The 14808-nt window shown below is 43.6% G+C and overlaps 1 long non-coding RNA gene across 1 annotated transcript; it reads right to left on the bottom strand.

Annotated features, from left to right (window-relative positions):
- Positions 1–911: 911 nt before the first annotated feature.
- Positions 912–13314, bottom strand: LOC146890089 (uncharacterized). The gene is made up of 3 exons (XR_014999368.2): positions 13086–13314; positions 4356–4441; positions 912–1252 (listed from the first exon to the last, which is right to left on the bottom strand). It is a non-coding gene; the product is annotated as an uncharacterized LOC146890089 (long non-coding RNA).
- Between the last annotated feature and the right edge of the window lie 1494 nt (positions 13315–14808).

Raw genomic sequence — 14808 nt, 5'->3', positions numbered from 1 at the left:
CTTTAATGATTAGACTTCAATGCGTGGATTTTGGAGGGAGAAATATTCAGAACACTATGGCCAGGACTGTTTGAAAGACTTTCCTTGAAGAGAGTACCAGTCAGTGTCCAGGAATGCTCAGTAGTTTCTGGCCACCATAGAGCAACAAACACACACTTGGCTATCTTGGTTCCCCTTGAAAATTTGTGGCTGTCAATAGTGGCCCACACCAGCAATCCCAGTACCCAGAAGGTTGAGGCGGGATTGCTGAGAATTAAAGGCCAGCCTGAGCTATTGAGCAAGACCCTGTTTCAAAACTCAGCGATAGGACCGGAGAGATGGCTCAGGGTTCAAGAGCCTCCACTGCTCCGGCAAAGGACCCAAGTTTGGTTTCCAGCTCTGGATTGGGTGGCTTTTAACCACCTCTAACTCCAGCCCCAGAGGATGGACGGGACGTACCTCTTCTGACCTCTGTGGGAAACTGCCCTCTTGTGCATTTTACTTCTACACAGACAGACAGACTTAAAAACATAAATGAAGCTTTTAAAAACTTCATCAAAACAAAACAAAACAAATATCCCTGCCCAAAGGGACCCAAACAAAAACAAAATCCCAAACAGGATTGGGCAAAGCGCTTCCTGCTACATTTTCTGTGTGGGTTAACAGTTACCCTTCTCAAGGGGGAGGCTGGCATTGACTTGTACTGTCTAAGGGGCTCCTTCCTAGGCTTGCTGAGTTCTCCTGGTTAACGTCCCCCACATGTGAGATGAACACAAACATCAAGCCGTGATGCAGTTTGAAAACCACAGTTCTCGTGAACTGCGCAGCAGCAGAGTAGGGCCACCGAAGTGGTCATGCTTCTTGCAGCAGTGACAAGACACCTGACAAGCAGCAGAAGAAAGGAAGGAAGGAAGGGAGGGAGGGAGGGAGGGAGGGAGGGAGGGAGGGAGGAAGAAGGGAGGGAGGGAGGGAGGAAGGAAGGAAAGAAGGAAGGAAGGGCTTCTTTAGGTTGGAAGTTCGAGGACGCAGTCCATCACGGTGGGGCAGGCATGTCAGCAGGAGCATGAGTGGCTGGCCACATTGTATTCACAGTCAGGGAGCACAGAGGAATGCTGAGTGGGACCCAGCTTGCTTTCTGCTTTTTACTCCATCTGGGATTCCAGTGCATGAAATGGTACTGGTCACATTTAGGGTGTGCGCTCCAACCTCAGTTCAAGCCACGAAGAAACTCCCAGAGAGACACCAGAGGATTGCCTCCTGAGTGATGCTAAACCTGCCAAGGTGACAACAAGAGTTATCTATCCCATTTATGATATTTTAGAAATATTCTTTAGTTTTTATTATGTCTATATGTGTTTGGGGCGCGTATGTGTTTGGGGCGCGTGCACACAGTGAAGAGCCAGTCGAGAACAGAAGAGAGGATTGGGTCCCCTAGAGCTGGAATTACAGGTGACTGTGAGCTGCCTAAGATGGATGCGAGAAGAACAGCAAGCGATCATTACTGCTGAGTCATCTCTCTGGCTCCGCATCCGAAAGATGTGACATCACCTAGAATATATTTTTATGCTAGGTATATGTCATCTGTTTTGAGCTCATTGGATTCTAGCACATGGTATCTTCCAAATAGAATGTTACTTCCCAAATTGGAAATAATTATCATTTTATACACACAGAAGTTGTTTGTTTAGTTCTGATAGACACCCAAATCCGCAAGTATCCCGGATGTGTGGTGTGTTCTCGCTGGAGCATCTGGTGCGTGGGGACCTCATGTGTGAGTTCAGCCTGCACAACTATCCCTTCTAGAGAGGTCCCTGCTCCTCCTGACTCCCGTCAGGGTTCCCAGAGGGCACTGAGCAGATTGCAATTGTCAAACAAAATGTAGGTAATAGTCATCGCTTTAAAAATGCTTTATTAGTTATTTGCGTCTAATGCCTTTAAAAATACTGAGATATTTTATTAGCATATATACATTCTACAGAGTAATAGGTTTCGTTATGACTTTTCATATGTGTGAATAATGTAGTTTGAGCGTATTCACCCACTGTTCTCTTCTTCCTTCTCCCCCACCCCAGCCCTGATGTCCTTCCTCTTCATGGCCACTGCCGAAGTACCTTCCTGTTTTGCTGGTCTCTCTCCATTTCAGGTCATTTTCATAGCTGCTGCCTTTGTGTCTTAATCTGTACACGGGTGTGTTTCTGAGGCATTGTGAATCCTTCACAGTTAAGTAGATTCAATTGCTCATTTGCTGAAAGGGAAACTCAGATTTTTTTTTTCTTGTACAAACACATCATAAGAGCTTTGTCCTGTTCTTCACCCCCATCCAGCATGTCAGAAGACAACAGAGCCGAATATGATGCTCTGTAGCTGTTACTGCCTGATTCCATCCTAAGTATCGTTTCTGTTTTATTTCTCTTTGAATTAACCTGAATTTGTATTCTCACAGTAAATGATCTCAAATGCTTTTTGGAAGTACCATGGGATAAACTACAAATACAATTGGCAACATTTAGCTTATCTCTGATTCATGTAGAAGAAAGACCCAGTTGGTGCCTTTCACCGTGGTGAACCTGAGAACCTCAGGATAAGAAAACTAAGGTACAATAGCCTTAGAAGAAGCAGTATGTATGTGGTTGCCGTGGCAGAAGGCACTGGTTTGAGTGTGGCGATCATGACTGTGGGGAGTTGCAGTGACACAGACCTCGGGAACACTGTTCTACAGAGCCAGGCTTTCTTTACCAAATTATGTATTGATGTAGAAAGAGACTGCTCATTCATTTCCCAGCCATCCAGACCCAAATAATCACACAGAAACTATTTTAATTACAACGCTGCTTGGCCAATGACTCGGGCGTATTCCTATAGCTCTTACATCTTGAATACACCCATTTCTATTAATCTGTGCATCACCGCAAGGCTATGGCCTACTGGTAAAGTTCCGGCATCTGCCTCCTTAGGCAGTTACATGGCTTCTCTCTGACTCCATCTACTCTCTCTCAATAAATCTCTGTTTAGATTTCCCACCTGGCTTTATTCTGCCCCTCCACAGGCAGAAACAACTTCTTTATTAACCAATGGTAATAAAGTATATTCACAGCATACAGAGGGAAACCCCACATCCTATTGACTTTGCCCTGGATTTGCCAAAAGGCCAAAAGCTAGAGAGAAATGAGAAAGGGGGAGGCAAGAGAAGAGAAAACAAGAATCCAATGCTTGGCAGCAGCACGGAGCACTATGTGTTGAGGTTTTACTTTGGGGCAATGAGAAAGTAACAAGTTCAGCTTGTTGAGCTGAAAAGAGCATGTGAAGCAAGCCATCCTTGCCAGAGGAAAGCACACAATGCAAGGGTGTATAAAGAAATGAGTGTGCCTGAACTCAGCCCTGACGGAAACCGGCAGTGCCTGCTTCTGTTTATTCCCATCTCAATGGCATATGCTTTAGTGATGAAACATTATTTAACCCTTAGGTGGGAAAAAAAAAAGATTGGAAAGAAACTCCAAACAGAAGCTTGCGCTTTCAATGAATGTCAGCTTTAGAATGAAAAATGTCTTCATTTCAAGCTTTCTTAAAAATTCTTTTGTTTGCTAAGGTTGGTAGGAATATACAGGATTTTAGAAATTAGGACAGGGACACGGGGTGAAAGGCGCTGTGATCTGCACAGGGGACATTGCTTGGTTTGTGGTGAAAGCTTTTAGACTTGATAGGGACAGTCAGACAGAAAGGAACTCAGACACTCTGGCCCTTAGATTGAGGGCAGAGAACATTGTGTGCCTAGGTCCGCGTCTGCTCCTTCTACCGCAGATATGAGTACTGCGCTCAGCTCATCCGGCAATTCACATTATCCTTCCTTCTTCAACACTCTGACAGTCACAAACCAACTATGGACATCTAGTGATGAGGTGTCACAAAAGAGATCCTTATTTCTGGTATTTCTTGACAAATCTGTTGGCATTCCACCACAGCAAGTCGTAGCAGGAACTAAATAGAAGCTTCTCGTTCTTGACAAAGCTAATTTAGTGCTGACCCTGCCCTCAACTCGTGGTCCTATTTTCTTCAGACAGATGCGGGGTGACAAAGTGTATTATAGTCTTCAAAGACATTGGAAGATTTCTTATTCCCGTTTTATGTATGTCAACAATCTAGCAAAGAGAGTGGAAGATGCTGTGTTGTGAGCAGGGGCGTTGGCTCAGAGCTTAGGAGCGCTTGCTCTTGCAGAGGACTTGCTGCAATTCCCAGCTCATGATGGCTTGCAAATATCTGTAACTCCAGTTCCAGGGGATCCAAAGCCTTCAGATCTTGACCAGCGCCAGGACTGATCTCAGGCACACACCAGACATACATGCAGTCAAAACATCCATACATGTAAGATAATAAAATACCTTTTAGAGCAGATGCTTCCTCATCCAGGAACAATGGAGGAAGGTGTATTTCTCCATGGGAGCCAAGAGTATTTAGATCTTTATACCTATATCAAACATATTGGTACAGAATTCACCTGCCTGTTTTATTTATTTATTCCTTGCAGGCTTTGGACTTTAGAGCTCTACTTTATGTAGATGGAGACTGCTTGTTCGTTCCTGGCCACCCAGACCCGAAATAATCACACAGACTCTATTAACTAAAACACTGCTTGGCCTATTAGCTTAGGCATATTCCTAGCTAACTCTTATATCTTAAAGTAACCCATTTCTATTACTTTATATTTTACCATGAGGTTCGTGGTTTACATTACCAGCACGTGGGTGTCTTTCTCCTCCAATGACTTACAATGGCTTCCCATTGCCTCTACCTACTTTCTCCTCCTCTATCTGCTTGGAACTCCCACCTTGCCTTACTCTGTGCTGCAATAGACCCAAAGCAGCTTCTTTATTAACCAATGCTATCCACAACATACAGAGGGCAATCCCACATCGAGTCTATCTTTTACTTAAGACCTCATCTTTAGACAAAGATCACCCCTGAGGCTGAGATAATTTGTACCCTAAAATACAGTCCCCTCAGTGAAGATTCCTATTGTTAGAAGGTGCCCAGAGCCAGGCTATGCCAACATTTCTCAACTTCCCTCATTTCTGGTCAGATAACCCAATGAGATGCTGGCAGAACATATAGATGACTCGAGGAATTTTTAATGTCTAATTGTTTTGACCCTTAGTTGTTCTACCTGTATTCAGTCCTTGAAGTCAACAAGCTACCCGGAAGTGCAAAAGTCTTTTGGTGCCACCAAGAGTCAGCCACAAGGGCGAGAGTCAACTTGTATAATTCACCCAACAGAAACACATTAAAAGACTGGACCCTATGTGTGGTTGGGAGCCTAAACCAGTTGCTGAAAATGACTAGGTTTGTGTGTGAGAGAAAGAAAACATTTATTGTATTAATATAAGCCACGGCTGCTCAGCTTTTCTGTCGCTTGAGGCTAAAAGCAACTCTGAGACATTTCCCGTCCCGAAATGCCACTCACAGGAGAGCAATGATTCCCTCTATTTCTGGATTCACATCTGCCGAATTATGCCATGAATCTAATTCAGTTCGTGTTGGGCAACATTTGCAAGCATTTTTGCTAACATTGCACTGGGAATCCCACAAAGATGAATAAGACACATTTTAGAAATCTTTAAGTTTCTGACTGGGCGATGGTGGTACACTCTTTTAATCTTAGCACTTAGGAGACCGTGGCAGTCTGATCTCTTTGTGTTAGAGGCCAGCCTGGTCTACAGAGCTAGTTTCAGAACAAGCTAAGGCCACACACAAAAACCCTGCCTTGAAAAATGAAACAAAAATAACACTGAAAAATCTTTAAGCTCTTGTTATTGATGGGAGGATTAGCTATGTGTGGGGATAATCGCAATACAAAGTAGAATAAAGGTAACATCACACAAGAAGTGAGGTTACTCGGGGAGCTTTGTATGGGCATGAAGTTAGAGTAAACACTCTTGTGCCTAACTCCTGGCTGGAGTCCACAAAAGGGTTTCCTTATGAGAACGCCAACTTGAGATGAGGTTTGAAGGTTTACCTTCTAAGAAGAGGGTCTGGTGGGAAGAAAGACACAGGGCCAGAAATGAGTAGAACACTTTGGAAAGCATAGATTCTTTGGCTCCCTGTTTCCATGCTCCAAACCTCTTCCTTCAGTGAGCCAAGCCCATCCCAGTCCCAAGCAGCCTCCTACCAGTACCTTCAGGGCAGTGTGGCTCTCCCCCTCACAGTCAGTTGGCCAGGCACCCTGAAAGTATTGTTTCCTTAGAGAGGATGCGTCTGAGCATCCAGTTCAAGCCTGTTTTGCCTGCGATTGTCTTGCTCCTACTAGATTCATTGTCTTTATAAAGCCTGCGTTTGTGTTACATTCAGTAACTGTGAAAACCTACTAAATATTTCTCATACTCTAGGCAATGGATTGGCATGAGGAGCTGTCTGGGCGAGTAAAAAAAAAAATGTGAAGTTGCCAAAGATCAAATGTAATACAATTTATGCTTTTTGAGATTTTATTTTATTTTTTAAAGTATATGTGTGCTTATGTGTGGATTTGTGTACAGGAGTGGTACAGTGCCTATGGAGGCCAGGAAGTGTCCGTTCCCTTGGAGTTAGGGTTACATGTGGTTGTGAGTGGTCTGACCTGCCATCTGGAAACTGAACCCCACTCTCTTGCAAGAGCAGTATGTGTGTTAAACACCCCAAAGTCACCTCTCCAGCCCCTAAATAAGAATTACAATAGAAGCGGTCAAGTCGCCTGCTCGTAAAGGACAGAAAATCATCAAGTACGGTTGTTTCCTATTGTGTCGAGTCCTCGAAAGGACATAAGCACTGCTGTGCAGAGACCAGGAGGACGAGCAGGAGAGAAGGGAGACACTTCCAATAGTGCCTCCCTTGGGAGGTGTTGTGAAGACCACATACGTGGAGAGCTATGTGAGGTGAGTGACATATGTTTGACACTCAAAATTGCTGAACTTCAAGATTTAGAATTAGGAGAACCTGTAGTTTCCACATAAGCTTTTACCTTAAATAGGAAAAGACACAAATAAAAAGTGTATGGCTGGAGAGACGGGTTAGAGGTTAAGAGCACTTACTGCTCTTGCAGAGGACTCAGGTTCAGTTCCCAGCAGTCACACTGCAGCTCACAATTGCCTGATGCTCAGGTTCCAGCGGCCCTCATGCCTTCTTTTGACCTCCCAAGGCAAACCATTCATATATATAAAATAAATTTTAAAAAATATAAAAGTATGGCTTGATTGTGTGTATGTGCATGCGTGCGTGCGTGTGTGCGTGCATGTGTGTATGTGTGTGTGTGTGTGTGTGTGTGTGTGTGTGTGTGTGTGTGTGATCAAGCCTGGGATCTACACTTCCAAGGTTAATGCTCTACCACATCCCCTAATGCGTTTTGACAAATGACACACTTCCATGCAACTGGCACCCAGTTCAACAACAGAGCATCACTAAGACCCTTAAAGACTTCATGTTTTCTCCTCACCATTTTCCACAAAAATTTTGCTCATTTGTGGAACTAGAGAGTGAAACCAAGAGTGTACTGTGGGCCTCTTTGTACTTGAGATTTTTTTTTCTTTTTGAAAAAACCAATATACTTAAGGGAGCATTTTTGTAAAGGTGTGCAGGTTCAAAGAAACAGTTTGGGAAGTGTTCTAAATATTTAGATTTTATCTATTAAACTCAGAACAGAGTCAGGAGAGATGACTCGGTGGGTTAAGATGCCTGCCACCAAGCCTAACCACCTGACTTCACTCTCTGATGCCCATGTAGTGGGAGGAGAGAGCAGACCCCCATGGCGTGATGTGCTGATTAGTTTTTGATCAACTCAGCACAAGTTAATGTCATCAGGGAAATGAAGACCTCAGTTGAGAAAATGCCATCATTGGATTGGTCTGTAGGCAAGTCTGTGGGGACATCTTCTTGATCTGTTTAAAAGGATCCAGCCCTTGGTGGGTGGTGTTAGTCCTTGGTGTGTAGACTTGGATGGCATAAGAAATCAGGCTAAGGGGCTAGGAAGATGGCTCAGTGGTTAAAAGCACTGGTTGTTCTTAACCAGAGGACCCAGGTTCAGCTCCCAGCATCCCTATGATGGCTCACAACCATCCATACCTGTAGTTCCTGGGAATCCAATGCCCTCTTCTGATCTCCATGTAGTGCACACATGTGATGCACCAACACACATTCAGACAAAGCCTCCATACTCATGAAATAAAATTAGACCTTTAAAAGAAAAAATTAAAAAGAAAGCAGTCTGAGCAATCCATGGAGAGCAAGCCAGTAAGCAACATTCCTCCACAGTCTTTACTGCTTATACAACAGTGGGAAAAGAAAAGCCTACGGTTTCCTCAGTTTCAGGGATATCCTGAGACTTCTGAGCTGTTGACATCCTGAGTCTTCACAGCTTGGGTTCTAAAGAGCTTCTCTCCAGGGTTTGTGTTTCATCTCGGGGGAAATTGCTACCCAAGGCTGGGAAATGAGAACCTCTAGTGAGCAGTTAGCAAGAATCAGTCAGACAGAGAGATGTTAGAGTGGAGTCCGGTGTCTCCACTTTAGTTGTGTCACCTGGGTATGAGTCATCTAATTCTCTGATCAATAGCTAATCAATATTTGCAAATGTCTTAGACCAGCACACAGTCAGCTCTCCAGAAGCACTTATTAAGTACAGTGGATATCATGATAGGATTTTCAACGGGAAAATGGTATTTGGTGGAGAGACTGGAGTGAGGGCAGGGCTGGTGGCTAGTCTGGCAGCAAGGTGCTCCCTGAGCCAAGCCAGGTGCTGCCTTGACAGCAGCTGTACGGCCCTCAGAAACACCTGTGACAAACGGACACCTTTGGAGACGACACAGGCCTGAATGGCCTCTTTGGAATTATTCCCTGCCATTAGGAAACTTTTATCTTTAAAACTGTGGGCGAATCAGTCATAGCTGTATCAGGCCAGCAGGAGAAAGCCTTTTTGTCCTATGTCCCTCAAAGGACACAACCTTACGTTCTCACCATGTTGCCAAACCATGAGGTGGGTCTGTTGAGTTCTGCAGGAGTTTCCTGCATTGAGTTGTCTCTGTAGAGCTGGTCTTCACTGGATTGGTACTAGTGAGCAGCGGGTGCCAGTTGTGGGGAGCAGTGGAGGGGGTGAAGGGATGTGCGAGGAAGACAGAGGAGAGCACCACTTGGGGGAGTCAAAAGAGTTTAGGAAAGGAATATTCCCGAGGGAGGAAAAATTAGTGGCAGTGTAGAACCTACAAACTAACTCTGGAGACCCTGCGCCTGAAAGGGCAACGGGAGGAAGGGCTTCCAGAGCCCGGACTGGACCAGGACCCAGGCTATGATTTTTATACCAGGATCAGCCGAGCAATGGCTTGCTGGTGAGGAGGGAGCTATGAGGCTGCATACCAACCTTTCCTTTACTCCACCCCTCTTCTCCTTCCTACTATCTCACTGACTCATGGGCAAGAGCAATCTCAATTCCAGGAGACCTAGAAACCATTGATACAGGTCATTAATGCCCCATGCCCAAGGCAGAGATATAGAGGAGGCTTGGACCTAAGGGACACAACAGGTTATGTTATGAAAAGTCACATGGTGGTGAACGGTTGCAATCCCAAGACTTCAGAGATCAAGGCCAGACTGGGCTGCATAGCAAGGTCTTTTTTCAAAAAGTAAAACAAAACAAAATTAGAAACAGAAACAGTAGGTTTCTGCACCAGCTAATATCATGACTGTCTTTTGTTTGAAAACCTGTTGTGTGAGAATGTGATGTTTCCATGGTTCCATAGCTCCTAAGATTAGAGTCTAGTATCAAGTTTCCACAAGCCAAAGCCAAAGTGTCATATTCAACACTTGAGCAATCTACTGATTTTCTTTCTCTCCTTCCTCCCTTTTCCTTCCTTCCTTCCTTCCTTCCTTCCTTCCTTCCTTCCTTCCTTCCTTCCTTCCTTCCTTCCTTCTTTCCTTCCTTCCTTCCTTCTTTCCTTCCTTCCGCTTTATCTCTCTGTCTTTCTTTTTGTAGTCCTGGGGATTGAACCTAGGACTCGAGCCCCAGAAGACTGCTCTACAACTGAGTCACACATACAGCCCCACCTCCACGATCTTTTTATTTACACAAGCTTCTTCATATTTTACTTTATTAGGTGTTTTATTTGCGTAAAGAGTCATGTTATGGAGTGTAAGTCCCATTCAGTCCTTTCTTCCTTTGTCTCCCAACACTTCCTTCCTCAGGGCCTGGCTGTGAAATCATCTGGCAGCCTAGCTTGAGTGGAGGACTCGGCACTCTACAGTGACATGAGCCTTCCAGCCTGCGCTCCTCTCTGCATCTGCAGACTTAGAATGTAGAGATGTCCACAGCTCCATCCCCTTATAGAGGAGTAAATCCAAGGCTCTCAGAAGTCAAATGATTCATGGGGTCTGTTTCACCTGGGCATTCGTTGACAATAGGGTCATTTAGTTTATGATTTTTCTTTAACTTCCTTTTCCTTGTACTTTTTCTTTCACTCTGAACCTCTACTTTTATAAAAGTTTGCATCATTTTATGATACACCGGTTTGAGCACCTGTAGACATGTATAATATTTCCTCATTCCTTCAATGGAATACAACCCTAAAGCCAAAGTAAGTTATGGGCCATAAAGTATCAGAATAAAAACTTAAACTGCTGGTCCTAATGAAATACAGTTAAATGTTAGTGAAATAAATTATCGAACATTTCGTTTAGTGATAAAACATTTTATTTTCCACTTGTTGATTTGATCATTTTAAGTTGGATCATAACAAACCCTCTTTAAAAGAGTATCATTTTTTCTTTAATGATCTGCTCTTTTGTATATGCTTTATTGCATAAGGTCAACTAATGTAGTATGACATCATATGACTAAATCATACTGAAAAACCCCCAAGCCCCCAAAACAATAAAAAACCCCACCTTGTTTCCATATACTTTTATAATTATGGTAATATTCTAGTAATGAATTTTTACAGGATGATGAGTGTAAGGTGGATACACACCGCACGTCCACAGTTTTCTGGACGGTACTATTGTATCATCATATCTGAATTACCATATAGTATAATGACTCATGTCTCTCAGTCATTTCCTGTTCCCAGCTACTGTTAAACTTTTGTTTGAATAGTACAGGATACATGAATTTGTCCTTCCGGTGACTTTGCTGCCTACTTGCTGTCCGAAGCCTGCCCCAATCTTTTCTTCTCCCCCTGTTTGAGTTAGAGTGTATTATCACATGCTGGCAACATCGTGCTTCCATTTCTAAATTTCTCAGCTCATTCAACAAATTAAGACACCACACATTTAGTCCATGAAAATGCTTTTCAATCCTATTGCTGCAAATTGTGATGTTTAGCATCACTGCTGGCTAAAATAAAACACTGAAACACAGTAGCACACCCGAAGAGCTGTCTGTCATTTGGATTAGTAAATAGCTCAAGCAGATTTAGTTAGGGCTCATTAACATGCGGACACTAAATACCATTCCTCCAAACATTTCAATGAATTACTAGCAACACTGAAAAAATGCAGACACCAGAATGAACAACTATTGGGACTGGAGAGATGGCTCAGAGGTTAAAAGCCCTAACTGTTCTTCTGGAGGACCCGGGTTCAAAAACCAGCACCCACATGGTAGTTCAGAACTGTCTATAACTCCACAATCTGATACCCTCACATAGACATACATGCAGACAAAATGCAAATGCACATGAAATTTAGATAAAAATAAATTTTAAAAGAATTAGTGGCTATTTGCCAATTTTAGGTGGTTGTACAGATTGACTAAGAACATGTCTTCTATTTCTTTAAAAATATTAGTCACGCTTAAATTGTTTATTAAAATAAATAGTTAAAATTCATTTATTAAAATACTTAAAATAACTTCTCAGTGCTCTCAGGCTCTTCATGACATCAGCCCCCTCATCCACATCCATACCCACCAGACATCCATACCCATGGGGCATCCATACCCACTGGACATCCAGACCCGTTGGACATCCATACCCACCAGACATCCATACCCACCAGACATTTCTGTCCACCAGACAAAACTCTGGGTTCTAGCATTTCCAAATATGAAGATCTGAGAGCACTGTTCCTGCTCAGGATTGGGAGCAGGGAGGAGTGGCCGCTGCCGCCAAGCATGGGCTACTGTGCTCTGTACATGCTTTTAATCTCCTTAAGCCCAAGTCGGGAAAAGAGTTTTCCTTTGTCAGACAGGATTACACTAAATTATTCCTGTGTTTATCCAGGCCCTGTCATATTGATGCCAACCTTCCAGACTAGTCTTTCCCTTGTGTGTATGAGGCCCCTTTTCCTGTTGGGAGATGTGCTCCCGGAAAATGTGAGGTGCTCACAATGACGATTGAATATCCTTCTTCTCAGTCAGCAGACTACAGAGTTCCTTCTGGTAGATTGAGCCTCTGTGCAAGTCACTGCCCACTGTCCAAACCTGGGAGTGAACACAGGCTCACTACAGACTGTCACTTCTCAGTCTAGTCCTGGTACCCCTCAAGGACATCTCAGCCCTCGCTATTCCTTGTACCCACAGATGGATCTCACTCATAAGGCCACACACAATGCAGCTACTTGGCCACTCTTGTTGACACCTTTTCAGGGTTGCTGGGACCCTTTCCTAAGGATAGAAAGCCATCAGTCCCTTGCTTCTCTCCAAAGTGATAATGGTCCAGCTTTTGTCTCTCAAATAATTCAAGTCTCGGAAGTTACCTTTAAATTCTACTCTGCCTGTTTTAAGTCTCTAGAAAGGAACAACAACAGCAGCAACAAAAAACCTGTTCTACTGTAAAACAGAGAGCTATCCTTTGAGTTTTGGCAAGGCTGGTCCAAACTCGTGCCTGTAAGAAGCCCTTCCTGGATAGTTTTGTATCATGCTCTTTTGAAATAATGTGTGATAGACTGGCTCTCCTCCATTCTGTATCCCCAGTGAAGCCCCATCTTTGGGAAATTATCTTCCCTTTTTAGAGCTTTCTAGAAACCTGGAGAGAGAGTGTGCCAGTCAGCAAATTCCACTAATGTTCCCATACCTAGCTTAGATCTCTGCGCTTCTCCATTGGGTCGCCATCCTGAAACAGGTCAGAGAGTCTATAAATGGGATGTGTTTTGTCAGAACTCACCAAGGCAAAGTATCTTCTCCCTCAGGTTCTCCTTGCTTTTGATGTCGTGTGACAGGAAACTTTTGCTCTCACCCTCTCTTGTCCTGAAATAGCCCTCCTTCCCTAAATGAGAAGCTCCAGGACACAGGTGTAGCTCAGTGGTAGCGCATAGGCTACTCAGGCCCTAGGCCCTGTTTCTAGGCCACTGTTTATCTTAGAACACTTCTACCTGACTTGATAATGAGCTGTCTGTTTCTTGTGTTATCTTGTGCAGTAAATAAATGCAGGGTAGGGCCCGCTGTGTAGCCGGAACCACATAAATCTTAGTTATGCTCTGGCAGGCGGCCTGGTGGAGGAAGGAGGATTCAAGTTGAGGGTGATGAGGTAGTGTGGCTGGGTGGGTGGAGACAAGCTGAGAGTAGACACAGGAGGTGTTTTCCGTGGCTGTGATGAGAATCTGGAGCCCAGAGAAGGAAGTGACTGTGTCCCAGGACACACAGGACAGGTTGGTCACTCCGCTTTCTGGTTCTTTTTTTGTTTGATGTCTCTGTAGTTTTGGAGCTTGTCCTGGAACTCCCTCTGTAGGCCAGGCTGGCCTCGAACTCAGATATCTGCTTGTTTCTGCCTCCCAAGTGCTGAAATTAAAGGTGTACGGCACCACCACCCACCTCCTTTTTTTTTCACTCTCTGGTTTTTATCTTTTCCATCAGACATGTTACTTGTCTGTCTATTAAAATGTGTTTGTCACAAATTGCATTGGTACATCCCAACTTGGTTAAAATGAATAATATAAGCCTCTGTACTATAGTATACTATACTAATATGTGTCCATATGTATCATGTGAAAGATATCTTTGGATATAAAAGCAGAAAGGAAGCAAGAGGAAGTCATCCATCCCCAAGGTGCCTATGACAGCTTCTCAAACTGCGTGTCAGGACTTCATTGGGAGTCATGTAACTGGATGTGGGGTTCATGAAAAATTTGGCAAGAGTAACGTATAACAGCCAAAATTTATTTCAGAATCAAACTCATATTGAGCCTCAGGTGTTTTAGGTATGCAGCCCAAGGTGCATCTTCTGACCTCACCGAGGCCTTGGTTCTGAGTCAGCAGTGGGGAGAGTTTGCAGTGCGCATGCTGGCTCCCTCACAGCTCCACCGAGAGCCCTGCCTGAAATACCCCGGCTCAGACTTGGGACGACCACATCGTGAACTGCACAGCTTCTCACTTTCTCCACACACAGAGTTTCTACTCTTACTGAAACATAACGGTCTAATAATGAAGACAAAGTCTTTTAATGACTTTATGGTCTGTCTTTAGTGTATGAGTATCAAATTGATATATTTTTGGATTCTATTGTGGTAGAATGCTTACTTTCAAAAACTGCTTTTTCAGAAACTAACTTGAATTTCATTAAAAAAAAAAAAAACCCGTCAAACGAATTTTAGTTTGGGATTAGGATAGAATTTTCAGTGATTTCTGAAGTGGCCCCAAACATTCTTTGGTCATTTTGTGCTACATTTTTATGTGGAATGGCACTGTTGGCATTAAAAGTTGCAGAGTCAAGATACCCATCAATGCTGAAAAGTGTTGGACATGCTGTATGCCCTGCAGCAGTGAATGCTGAACCAGCATTTAATTCTTTGTATAAAATAAATAATATCTATCTCACTGGCATGCAAACTTGTTTTCCCCTTTAATAAAAGACTGTATAAACACTCAAGAATTGTTTTAAAAGACCTTTC

This window comes from Myodes glareolus, chromosome 20 (assembly GCF_982192425.1).
Source record: "Myodes glareolus chromosome 20, mMyoGla1.1, whole genome shotgun sequence".
NCBI classification, from domain to species: domain Eukaryota; kingdom Metazoa; phylum Chordata; class Mammalia; order Rodentia; family Cricetidae; genus Myodes; species Myodes glareolus.
Note: the sequence above shows the minus strand (reverse complement) of the source record. Positions and strands in the feature narration are given on the sequence as shown.